General features: G+C 40.6%; 1 long non-coding RNA gene across 1 annotated transcript; it reads right to left on the reverse strand.

Annotated features, from left to right (window-relative positions):
- Positions 1-418: 418 nt before the first annotated feature.
- On the reverse strand, positions 419-11,473 carry LOC116711734 (uncharacterized). The gene is made up of 3 exons (XR_004337320.1): positions 11,139-11,473; positions 7,280-7,283; positions 419-431 (listed from the first exon to the last, which is right to left on the reverse strand). It is a non-coding gene; the product is annotated as an uncharacterized LOC116711734 (long non-coding RNA).
- Positions 11,474-12,251: the final 778 nt, after the last annotated feature.

Genomic DNA, 12,251 nt, shown 5'->3' on the forward strand with positions numbered 1-12,251 from the left:
ACACACCTGTTGCTGCCACAAATTAAGTTTGGTCTAATTATTAGAGCACAGCAGTTACCCGAGTTCCACAGGGGCATCTTACGGCCCTTTCTAGTGGCAAGTTGTTCTCTAGAACAGATTAATGTGTGGTTCGGTTCGGTTCAGGTCCAGTGGAGAGATTCTCCGGGTTACGGACAGCTGCGGTCTTTTCTCCGCTTATTTGCAGCGACACTCAGCAACGGAGAACCTCGACGTTCTGGTTGTGATGGGGTAAATAAATCCAAATATATTTTTTTGTACTATAGAAATGTATTGCTGGCCCAAACATAATGATAAAGATTCAGATCATGAACTTTATGACTTTTTAAATCCAAATGAAAACTCAAATTCACATCACACCAAGCTAATATTATGTATTTCTGCTGTTTTACACTGTTGGCACAAACCTGCAGCTCAGAACTCTGACCAGCTTCTCTGCTTTTCTCTTTGTTAAAGTCGGTTCTTCAGAGAGACGAGCTGCTAGCAGCGCTGCTAATTCACCGTCACTCCATTACCAAACTTAACGCTGTGTTCCTGTCGCTCCCCGTGATTAAACTCACAAACTGTCCTCTGAACTGAGCAGCTCTCTGATGGCAGACAGCGTCTCCGTGAACAAGTTTTACCAAACATTGTACAGTAACTGAAAAGAGAGATGTAACTTCTATCATGAATATAGATGAACAAAAAACCCTACAAATTACAGTAAAATGCCGCTACGTCCGGTGGGCGCCGGAAGTAAGACTCATAATCGTTTCCACAGTAAGCCTCCCAGGAATAGAGAGTTCTGGCAGCGTGGCGTGCTGAGCAGTACTACTTCTCTTAAACAATTCCTCAAATAAGAGTTAATGAATTTTAGAATCGTTTCACACAGTAAGCCTCCCAGGAATATGGTGGAAAGTGAGCTGGCTTTGCTGTTGCCTGGCAACATAGCATACATGACATTATTCCACTGATGTAATCTGATGATGCCAAAGTGTGATGATGTCATAAGGGACAAGGCAACTGTCCCTTATGACATCACAAGGAACAGATGCCTTGAATATCCAGCGTCTGAATCAAACTTGCAGAAGTCAAGTTTCGGACGTTGGGTTTTCCATATTGAATTGAACATTGCATTTTTTCATAGCTTTTGTGATACATCAGTCGAACAGCCAAAATGCTGCCAATTAAGACTTATTTTTTAACAGAATGCGAAATTAAAGAAATGAGTAGAGATGAATTGATCTCCGTGAATCTGGATTTCATACAAAGGTTTAAAAAAATAGCTAAGGAGCATCGGAGTAGAACCGCAGTGGAGGAAGAGTTGAAAGCAGCTCAGGAAGAAATTTTGGATCTAAATCAGAACATTGATTCACTCAAGAAACAGCTAGATGAGTCTCAAAGACAAAACAACAACCTGAACTGTAAGACAATCCCACAGTTAGAAAGAGAGATAAAGAACCAGAGGTCCCACAGGAATCAGTTGTTGACTGTGAATAAAAACTACCAAACTAAATTCGAAGACCTTCAAACCTCTTTAAATGACCTCATGGACTCAAAACTGCAGCTTGAGAGGACGTTGGCAGAAAAAAGAGAAGCGATGTCTCAACTCACAGCCAACAAAATGGATGTTGAAAAGCAGGAAAATGAAGTGGAGAAACTTCGGTTGGAATTGTACAAAAAGAGCAACTATGTTGACCAGAAGAATACTGAAATTAAGAGAGAAAAAGAAAAGTCCAGAAGTCTTGAGGGCAAGGTAAAAGATCTGGAAAAGCAGTTGAATGAGGCAAAGAGTCAAATGAAAATTCCTGGGAATAGACTTTCAAAAACTCTGGTGGGAGATGAATATAAGAATGAACCAAGTGCCACGTTTTCTGACACCGTATTATTTCAGAAAAAAGTGCAAAACAGGGTATTAGCAACATATCAGAAGGCAAGAGCTCTCCAGGAGGAAAAACCCTTGAAGAAGCAGGCCGAGAGCCGCTCAATGCTCCCAGCCTCACAACAGAAAGAAAATTTAAAACTACAGGAAGAAGACTCACGACGACAGCAAGAAGCCATGGGTAAGGAAAGAAATTTTCACCGCACAGAATTTGATTGGAAAAGGCTGAAGGAGAAAATTCAGTCCTTAAATGGTCAGATACAGGCACTAACTCAAAACAGACATAGGGATCAAGAGTGCATTAAAAAACTCACTGAACAAGTGTCTACGATGAATACTAAGCACTACAGGGAGAAGAAGGAATACAAGGATTTAAATAAATCCATAAAGAGCAAAGAGACAAAGGTACAAGGTAATACTGCTCCGGAAATACCTAAAAATGAAACACAGACCAACGAACAGCAAGCCAAATTTCTACCGTCCATTGAGGGAAAGTCAGTTCATTATAAAGGAACCTTGCCTCTGGGTGGAGGCAGGTTAGATCCAGAATTCAAAGAAGACAAGCTCATAACGATAGAAAAGTTAAACCATAGCCCAATACCCCCTAGCAAAAAGAAGCTTGAAATGCCATCATTTAAACTTTCAGGCAGGAAGATTGTCCTCAGGGAACCTGAGCAAAGAAGAAACAGTGGTCAATCAGGCAGGCGTGCCACAGTTGATGGGAACATTAAAGTTCCCTCATTAGAGGTTAAAGGCAACAAAATATTATGAGGTGCATTTGTGAGCATCACATAGAAGAGGCGTATTCACCTTGGGGCTGGGCTTTAACCCATGGAGCCCAGCCGGGCACAGCCGAAGAGGAGACATGATTCCCTCTTCACACGGGCTCACCACCTTTGGGGGAGACAAACTGGTGGGGTGCAGAGTCAAAAGGATGGCAGCTGAAGGTTGGGACCTTGGTGATCTGATCCTGAGCTACAGAAGCTCAGGAACAGACCAGAGTCCGGTCCTCATTGCCGGCAGTACCTCGGGCTCGTTTCCAGTGAGAGTTGGACTCCGCCAAGGCTAATCTTTGTCACTAATTCTATTCAATACTTTTATTGACAGAATTTTTAGGCACAGCCAAGGTGTTGAGGGGATCCGATTTGGTGGCCTTAAGATCAGATCTCTGTTTTTTGCAGAAGATGTGGTCCTACTGCCTTCATCAGGTCGTGATCTACAGCTTTCACTGGAGCGATTCGCAGCCGAGTGCGAAGTGGCCGGGATGAGGATCGGTGCCTCCAAATCCAAGGCCATTGAGTTCTTGAGCCAGAAAATCTGGTTAGGATGCCTCCTGATATGCATCCCATCTCTTTAAATGCAAAGGTTTTCTCCGGGTGCTCCGGTTTTTCCTACCTTCGGGGAAAAAGTGATTAGGCTAATTGGTCTCTTTTAAATTTACCTTAGTCTCTCACTCACTAACATTTGGAGACATTCTTTAAATGGACACACTTTAAACTCAATGCATAGGTTTTCTCCGGGTGCTCCGGTTTTTCCTACCTTCGGGGAAAAAGTGATTAGGTCAATTGGTGTCTTTTAAATTTAGCTCTGTGTCTCACTCACTGCCTGTTAGAGATACAAAGAATATGAACTTATCTAGTTCAGATTCTTAATGCGTTTCTTTTTAGCACACACTCCTTACATGGCCTCATAAAATGGCTTCCAGTCCTAATGTTTCTATATTTTCTGTTTTCTTAGTCGTCTTAATTTTGAACAGGTCATAGAATATGATCAGTCTCTCTAAGCTGGAGTGTCTTCCTGTTAAAAGGGAGTTGTTCCTCTCTACTTGACTGCTCAGGATGAGGGACGGTAACAACTATCAATTGGATAATTGGATGAATGGATTGATGATTGGATTGGATGCAAAGTTTTTCTCCTGGTGCCCCGATTATTTTGACTATTCAGGAAAAGTTTTTAGGCTAAGGGTGTAACTTTGTGTTGCAAGTTGGTGGGGATGAAGTGTGGGGCGTGGGGGTGGGGGGGTGCTGATGCACCCACAGTCACTGGACGACCTTTTCTTTTCTAGTGCTAAGAATAAAGCCAAAACTTACATGAGAATGCAATAAATTAAGATATGATGTGTCTTTAGTATAGCAAATAATAAAGACGCAAAACCTTTTTTGGGTCTGGTTGGGGCAGTTAACTCTTTATTTAGTTATTATTGGATTCTATCAAATGTGGCTTAAAGCTGAGATGCTGATGTTTGGATATGTAAAATATATTTTATCTCTGCTAATAAATCTATAGTTTGGTTTCTGTCAGCTCTAGAAACAAGAGAGAACAAAGCCAATTTCTCTTTATAATGGCCCATCATTTAATTTTACTTAGCAGGAGTCGTGGTTTAAAATTTAACAAACTTTGGCTCTTTATGCTTTATGAAATATTTCATCCTATTTGATGATTGATCTGAATATTGCCACGTTCTATGAACAAATGATGCAACTTGTCCAGGTGAAAACAGGGTGTTTTTTATGTCAGCCTGTCAGCTTAACGTCACACGCAGTGACGGTTCAATTAACACAAAATAAGGTGAACTGCACACATTTTCTGACAGATAATCAGAAGTTCAGGTGCTTAAGTAGCTAATCAATTCAGATCAAACATCAAATAGGGCGAAATATTTCCTAAAGCATAGAGTTTGTTAAATTTGAAACCATTTAATGGTTATTTTTACAGCAAAGTAAAATTAAAGTACTGGTCATGTAAAAGAGAAATTCGCTTTGGTTCTCTCTTGTATCTTTACAGAACTGACAGAAACCAAACTATTTATAGATTCATATGCAGAGAGAATATATACATTTTACATGTCCAAACATCAGCATCTCAGCTTTAAGCCACATTTTATAGAGTCCAGTAACATCGATGGTCACTTTACTCACTGACAGCCCCAAACCAGAGCCAAAACAAGGTTTTTGGGTCTTTAATATTTGCTATATTAAAGCAAATATACTCAGCAAATACACATTCCATAAATTAGAATATGACTGAAAAGTTTCTTTGTTAGTAGTTCCATCACCAAGTAAGACATTATATGATTAATTAGATGTTTTAACATATTTATATTTCATAGCATGTTTAATACCTGCTAAAAAGTTATTTTCGAAAGGTACTATTAATCTGACAAGCCTATATATATATATATATATATATGTATATATATATATATATATATATATACACACACATATATACATATATAAATATATATCTTCTTTTAAAGCTGAAGTTGAAGCTATATATATATATATATATATATATATATATATATATATATATATATATATATATATATATATATAAAACTTTAAAAGAAGAGGAAAGCTTTCATAAAACACAGTAGAACTCAACAGAAGATTTTATTGGATAAAAATATGAAAAAATATCCTTTTTCATCATCACTTTTCAAACACTAGCAGCGTTTTAAGCCCTTTTACTGACTGCTTTAGTAGTCAGTAGAAAGCAACTTTAAAAGAAGTTGCATTTAAAACTCTTATTAACCCTTGTTACAGCATCAAATTCAACCAATGAAAAGCACGTCATGTCTTAATGTTGTCTTCCTCAGAGTATCAGCCTGCTGATGTTTTAGGCGGGGGAATAAAACATGAGGCTGCGGTTATCATTCTTTGTCACCAGGGGGCAGCAGAATATCAAAACACCGGTGTTGGGAGAAGCAGCGAATACAAAACTTGATTGAAAACTATAAAAATCGCATTAAAAGATCGCATTAATCACGTTTGTATGGTTTTAAACCATACAAACGTGATGAAAGCTGTGGCTGTTTCATACAAAAATAGAAGAGATCAAACAAACAATTATTCAAAATCTGGGATTTATTGTGCTTGAGATTAAACTGAGTATTGCAGTGCCTCGAAAAAGGATTTATACCTCTTGAACTTAAAGAAGAAAAAAAAAATCCCACATTCCCACCACTCATTTTAATGTTTTTTATCGTGATTTTATAGAATAATAAACCAACAGAAAGTAGCAGGTTGCAAAATGTTCTACAAATAAGAGGTCGGCAAGCATTTGTATACTTTGTGACACTAAAAAGGAAAACGCAGTGCAACCAGTTGCCTTCAGAAGTCATGTAATTAGAAAACAGTCCATCTCAGAGGTTTGTTGGAGAACACCAGCGAACAGAAACACAGCAGTCAATGATAGAGTTCTGCTGAAGCTTAAAGCAGGGTTAGGTCCTAAGTATCTAGAATATCCTAAGGTTTAAACAATGTTCAGTTCATTATCTGAAGAAAAATGGAAGTAGTAGTGCATTAGCACAGTATTACACAACTAGTGCACTGCATTACTCTTCCTGATCTGAAGTGTTGTTGAAGAAAAAGCTCATCTGAAATCTGCAAAGCTCATCAGACGCTACGAAGTTGTTAGAGACTGATTAATACGTCTCTTTTGAGATTTTTTTTAAAAGTCTAAAACAATTTCAAAACGTTGCATCCTTGTTTTTCTTCCACTTCCTAATGAGGCACTACTTTGTTTTAACGTGTAACACAAGATCCAAATGGATAATAGTGACGTTTGTGATTGTACCGTGTCAAAATCCAGAAAGTTTAAGATGTGTGAATATTTTTGCAACCTATTGTGCATCAACAGTAGCATATTCACTGGCACAGCAGCACAAAAGTCTATGCGAAGGGCGTATAAAATCTCAAATGGTTTAAGTTTTTTTTTTTAGCACAAGAATTGTAGCACTTAAGAATTTCATCAGAGAATTTAATTTAGATTAAATGCCGGCCCAGCTGAACAATGAAAGCATACACAAAAGACACTTTGGTGGAAGAAGAAAACAAAACTCTTCATCATACATGCTTTTGTCTTTGGTTTAAAAAAAAATAAAAGGAAAAGCCATTTCACAGTCAGTGTGCAGTTTTCTTGTTAGAGGCTGGAGTTTTTGTAGAGAGCTGTTTTGTCCACCAGGGGGAGCCACAAGGAGGCTTCTGGAGGAGGATGGTCACCGCGCACCTGTGCGTTGTCAGCCTCATCAACACCAGCATAAGAGGAGCGGGTGGCCAGTTTGCCGGCGCCGGAGTGTTATACCTGTTTTGGTACCCTGAGCCCCTCTGAGCGTAGTTCTCTGAGAATTAATTTGTGTACTCTGCTAATCTGAACCTTTTTCCTCTGACCTTCTCTCAGGATTCCTCCCGTGGAACCGTCCCTCGGTCGACTACGGTCCGACTACCTGCCCGCCCTCCGACATGCCCCCCTTCGGCTACTCCCCGCCATCAGAACCCCTCTCTTGTGCAAGAACCCGGACTCCAGCCTCTCTACGACTACCTCATTGGCGAAACCTCTTCATCTCTCCCAGTAAGCCCGCTCCATTCCTCCTTCCCCATAATTCCTACTACCCACTTACCTGTCATCTCTCCAGTCCTCAGATCACTGACGCCCCGGATCCAGTGGGGGCTCGAACTTACTCACATTTCACTACTGTTGATCTGTTCATCAATAAATTTTATTTATCTGTTTCCTCCATCTCCTGTTTGTGTTCTGCATGTGGGTTAAGCGAATAGTGTCCAATATGACATCTCTTTACGAATCCAAGATATGAGTCGGGGAGCTTTTTTCAAAAAGACCACAAGAAGAAGATCAAGAGCTACAGTATCTCTTCACACAAAGATAAGCCCCTCAGCTCTACAGCAACTCAGTCATATCGATGACTCATTTCAATCATTTTGTGTAAAGCCGAAGCAGAGCGCAGAGATCCTGCGGGGGCAACAGCTAACTCTCCTGTATTTCCAGTGTGGAAGTGTGCTGATGTTTGTGGTCCTCTTGATCCCTCGGAGGCCCTGAAATAGAGTGACAAGCTGTCGTCGTAAATACTGGGCCCCTACGGGGGAGCATAATTACTTAGTGATCCTATGTCAGCTTTTAGGGGCCTTCGTAGTGTCCTTCACTTTGCAGGAGGACTCTCTTTCCATGTATGGGCCAGGTGACGGCATTGCCTCTCGTTTTAGTTGAACCATCTGACCTGGTCCGGTGGACTTTGACCTCACTGATCCATGCTCAAAAGCAGGGCTATCTATGTTGGGAATCATATGGAGGGATTTGAGACGGGGGAGCGAACAGAGTCCAGGTCAAGACTCGGCTTTGTTGTGGACAGTGTTGGGGGTAAAATCTGTATGGAAACAAACAGGTGGGCTGCATTCTTGTAGGGTTTTTTTTTTTCTTTTAAATCTTTAATACCCCCCAAGAACGACGCTTGCTCAAAGACGCCTTATTCAAAACTCTTCTGTCATTGCTAACTTTGATTCAGGAGGTAGGAGGATTTTTGTCGTAGCGTCACAGAGCACGTACCCTAAGAGAGAGAGCAAATAATAAAAAAAAGCAACAAAATAGATTATGATTAGAGCGGCACTAAAAAAAAAAAACTATTTCCAACTTGATCACCCCTAACCAGTGTCCAGGCAGCTAGAAAAGGAAAGATTAATTTTTTCCCAATCAGTAAACACATCATGCATAACAACTACCAGGTCATACAAGTGCTCAAATTCTTTTATAGGCGTATGAAGTGAAAAAGACTCAAGGTTATTTAGTAATTTTGTACTTCTGCAGTGGTTCACGACTGGCTTGTTTGGAGTGCAGAAAGCAGCAGCCCATTCTGATTGGTGCATCTCTAATTATGATGTGTTGTGTCTGATGTTTATGTCTCCATTTCAGATTCTCAAACTAAACAGCAGCCTGGGTTTAAAGGAAAAACACATTGCTGTAGTACGGGGAACTACAGTAATGTGTGCCTAAAGCTCACACCCACTCTGATCTTTTCTCCTGACCACCTTCACCGCTTTGAGGCTCAATACCGTTTCCAAGTTCAAACAGCGAATACTGACCCACTCTCCGGGTACAGACTGAAGTTGTCATGGAAACATCCTTGACCGGTGCTACAGATTCCCCAGAGGGTGGTTTGAGGTTCAGCCTGGGTGGAGGTGGGGGTTTAAGTTTGTTGCGTTTGCTGACTCTAATGGGTCTTGGCGTCCCTATGGTCTCCTGGGGGCAGAGGGCGACCTCGCTGCCATTCCTCACCAGAACCTCCTCTTGGGAGATCAAGATGTCTTTGTTACCACTGTTGCAGCACAGAGGCTCTGAAGAGCACAGGTTCGCGCAATGCCCCAGGATGGACGCCTTCGGACTTGAATGAAATTTCCCACCACTCCCGTGCCTCTTCCTGAAACTTTCCATTTTCTCGGATTGGGCCTCTATATCTTGCTGAGTAGTGGATGTGCTAGGATCTCTGCAAGTGGATGCCACACCGGCAGAGAGGAAGCAGCGCTCCTCTTCAAATATTTTCTCTACACAAGGTAAATTTCTCATGTACACAAAAGACATCTGATCAGAAATTAGGCTACATTCACATTGCAGGCAAATATGACCCAAGTTTTATTATTATTATTATTATTTTTTGTAATAACTTAGCCAAAAAAAAACTACTTCTAAGCGTCTGCCACGTGTCTTCGTTTTGTTGAAGTTCAATGTTATCTCTGTGCACCACCCTGGTCTGTTTAACGGTTTGTCACTCAGCTCACCGTAGAGGAGACACCAAGTGGAGCAAAGAAAACAATGAAGTGCATGAAAATCGCACCACTCCTGGTCCGATTACAAATAAAAACAGACTTCTCTACAGAATTTGCAGTCAATGCTGCACAAAACGCATTCCCTATTAGTTGTACTTTCTTTTCATTGTCATTAATGTTTACGTCTGTAAACAGTGCGCTTTTCCACAGGCAGTGAAACATATCAATGTTACACTTAGTTTTATTTGGTATAGCCTACACCCTCTAAGGCAGGGGTGGGCACTCCTGGTCCTCGAGGGCCGGTGTCCTGCAACTTTTAGATGCATCTCTACTTCAACACACCTGAGTCAAATAATGAGGTCGTTAGCAGGACTCTGGAGAACTTGACTGCACTTAGGAGGTGATTCAGCTGTTGGATTCAGGTGTGTTGGACCAGGGGGACATCTAAGAGTTGCAGGACACCGGCCCTCGAGGACCAGGATTGCCCACCCCTGCTCTAAGGCTATCACTAGTGGGTTTATCAGCGCAGCACTGAGAAATACTTAGATTCTGGGAAGCTGCATCCAAACCGGGAGCTGAGGCCTCTCCTCCTGAAGAGCCGCCTGTCTGAAACAATAAAAAATAAATATATTCAAAAAAGTTCACACTGCACGTAAGAAGTCAATCGAAGGGAAGAATATATTTCACACACACACAAAAATATGAATTTACAAACTAAAAAAATCCATAAGGCAATATTAGCAACTGGAATTCGAAGAAAATACTGGGCAAAGTTGAGGAGATAATATCTTCAGAAGTGTCGAACTCTCTAGAAAGAGTATTTTAGGACTTCCGGTGACGCCATGAAAGGAGAAGCAGGCTGATTACCCTACTCCAAGGAAAATCTCCTAAAAACTAGCTTATTTGACGATACAACATAAAATTTATAACAACTTGACGAATTACAAAGATGTCTACTCTCAGGAAAGAAGCGGATGAGAAAAGTAAAACAACTGCGCGAAAAGAAACCTGCCAATTTCCAGAAACTACGATGGTCGTAAGTGAACAGAAAAACAACATGAAGACTGTGCTTGCAGAGCTAATACAACTGAGAAAGGAACACACGGATGCTTCACACCATACTAAAGTCACTTTATCAAGGGTTGAAGCATCACTGAAAGACGTGCTTGAGCGAACGACGAAACTGGAGCAGCAAATTACAGACACCAACCAAAGAGTGAGCGACGCTGAGGATCAGCTGCTCCGCCATGACCGCGTGATGCGCTACATGCTACAAAGAGAAGCTAATCTCTCAGCTAAGTGTGAAGACCTCGAGTCAAGAGCGAGACGCAATAATCTACGCATCTATGGGATACCTGAAGGAGAAGAAAAGAACGACATGATTTCCTTCGTGACTGATTTGATGCGCACTTCACTCAAATTACCACAAGATATGAATCTTGATATAGAGAGGGCCCACCGGTCGCTGAATATGAAACCTAAGGACTCTGCCCCTCCACGATCAATCATCGTCAGGTTCTCTAACTACAGAGTGAAAGAAAAAGTAATACAGATATGGAGTGAAAATAGTGTCAAAAAGATTTGTGCGTGCGTAAAAAGATTTGTGTGTGCGTAAAAAGATTTGTGCGTGCGTAAAAAGATTTGTGCGTGCGTAACAGGATTTGTAAACCTTAAAAATAAAATACATGTTGAAAAAGTACACACAAATCACCTGGTACGCACACACAAAACTGCAGTTACACACAAATCCGGTTACGAGTGCACAACTATTTTTGAGACTCATTTCACGCCTCGGTGGAAGCTCCAAGATTTGTGTGTAGATGGTGCGTTTACATGCTAGTAAAAGCTGGGACATCTGAGTTTTCTTCGGAACTGTTTCTTTTTTCCATAGTTCAATACGTATTTCTCTCTTTACTTGTCTCGTGGCTTAGACATATTTTTGTGAGAGAAAAATACATATGTCATTACACCCACGTCTACTTTTTAATACTATAAGATTGTTTATATATGAATCCGCATTTGGGACCTATACAACTGTAATTACTTGGGTAAAAAATTCGACCACTAGGTGGTGGAAGTTTATTCCGCTCTGACTGGGAAAAGCATTCATTCAAACTGGGAGAAGAAACAAGAGAATGGCGGGTCAGCCGAGTGATCGTGTTCGTGGTCTACCGTCCGAAGTAAGTGGATGTTAAAATTTGCACGTTTTACTGACCGTTGTAATGCGTATTTTTTAGATTATTTCAGATTACGTTTTACGTTTCAAGTAGTTCGACCCAAAGTTCTCGCCCTTCTATGTTAGCAATAGCTCATGTCTACGTTAGCTAAGCTACTATTAGTCCTCGATTAGTATCACGCATCGGTACAGTTTAAAACAGTATCTTCCTGGCCCATTACAGCTATGTCTACGTTTATCACCATGCTCAGCTATTTTTATGATGCCGACAATAATGTAGGCTTAGGTGATGTCTTTTATTATAATTATAATTTATTATAATTAATATTTAATTTGTATATGTCCTTTTTCAACTATGTGAAGCCGGGAGTAATGCAGCACACGGAGCTTCAAATAAAATGGGTCCTTTATTGTTTTTTTTTTTATGAAAAAAGAACACTTTTCTCTCTTTCTGGGTTGCAAAGAAACAAACGTAAATGACCCGTATTCTGTCAACATAAAGCCTCAGCTTCGTTGAAAATGGCGGGCTCACATGTAGCAACGTAGCTTCACATACAAAGCTAAACTATTACAAAGAGTGCATTAAACGGCAGTGGCACTTCTAGAGGACAAACAAAAAAACGTAACATTAACATCC

Source organism: Xiphophorus hellerii, chromosome 21, assembly GCF_003331165.1.
Source record: "Xiphophorus hellerii strain 12219 chromosome 21, Xiphophorus_hellerii-4.1, whole genome shotgun sequence".
In the NCBI taxonomy this organism is placed as follows: domain Eukaryota; kingdom Metazoa; phylum Chordata; class Actinopteri; order Cyprinodontiformes; family Poeciliidae; genus Xiphophorus; species Xiphophorus hellerii.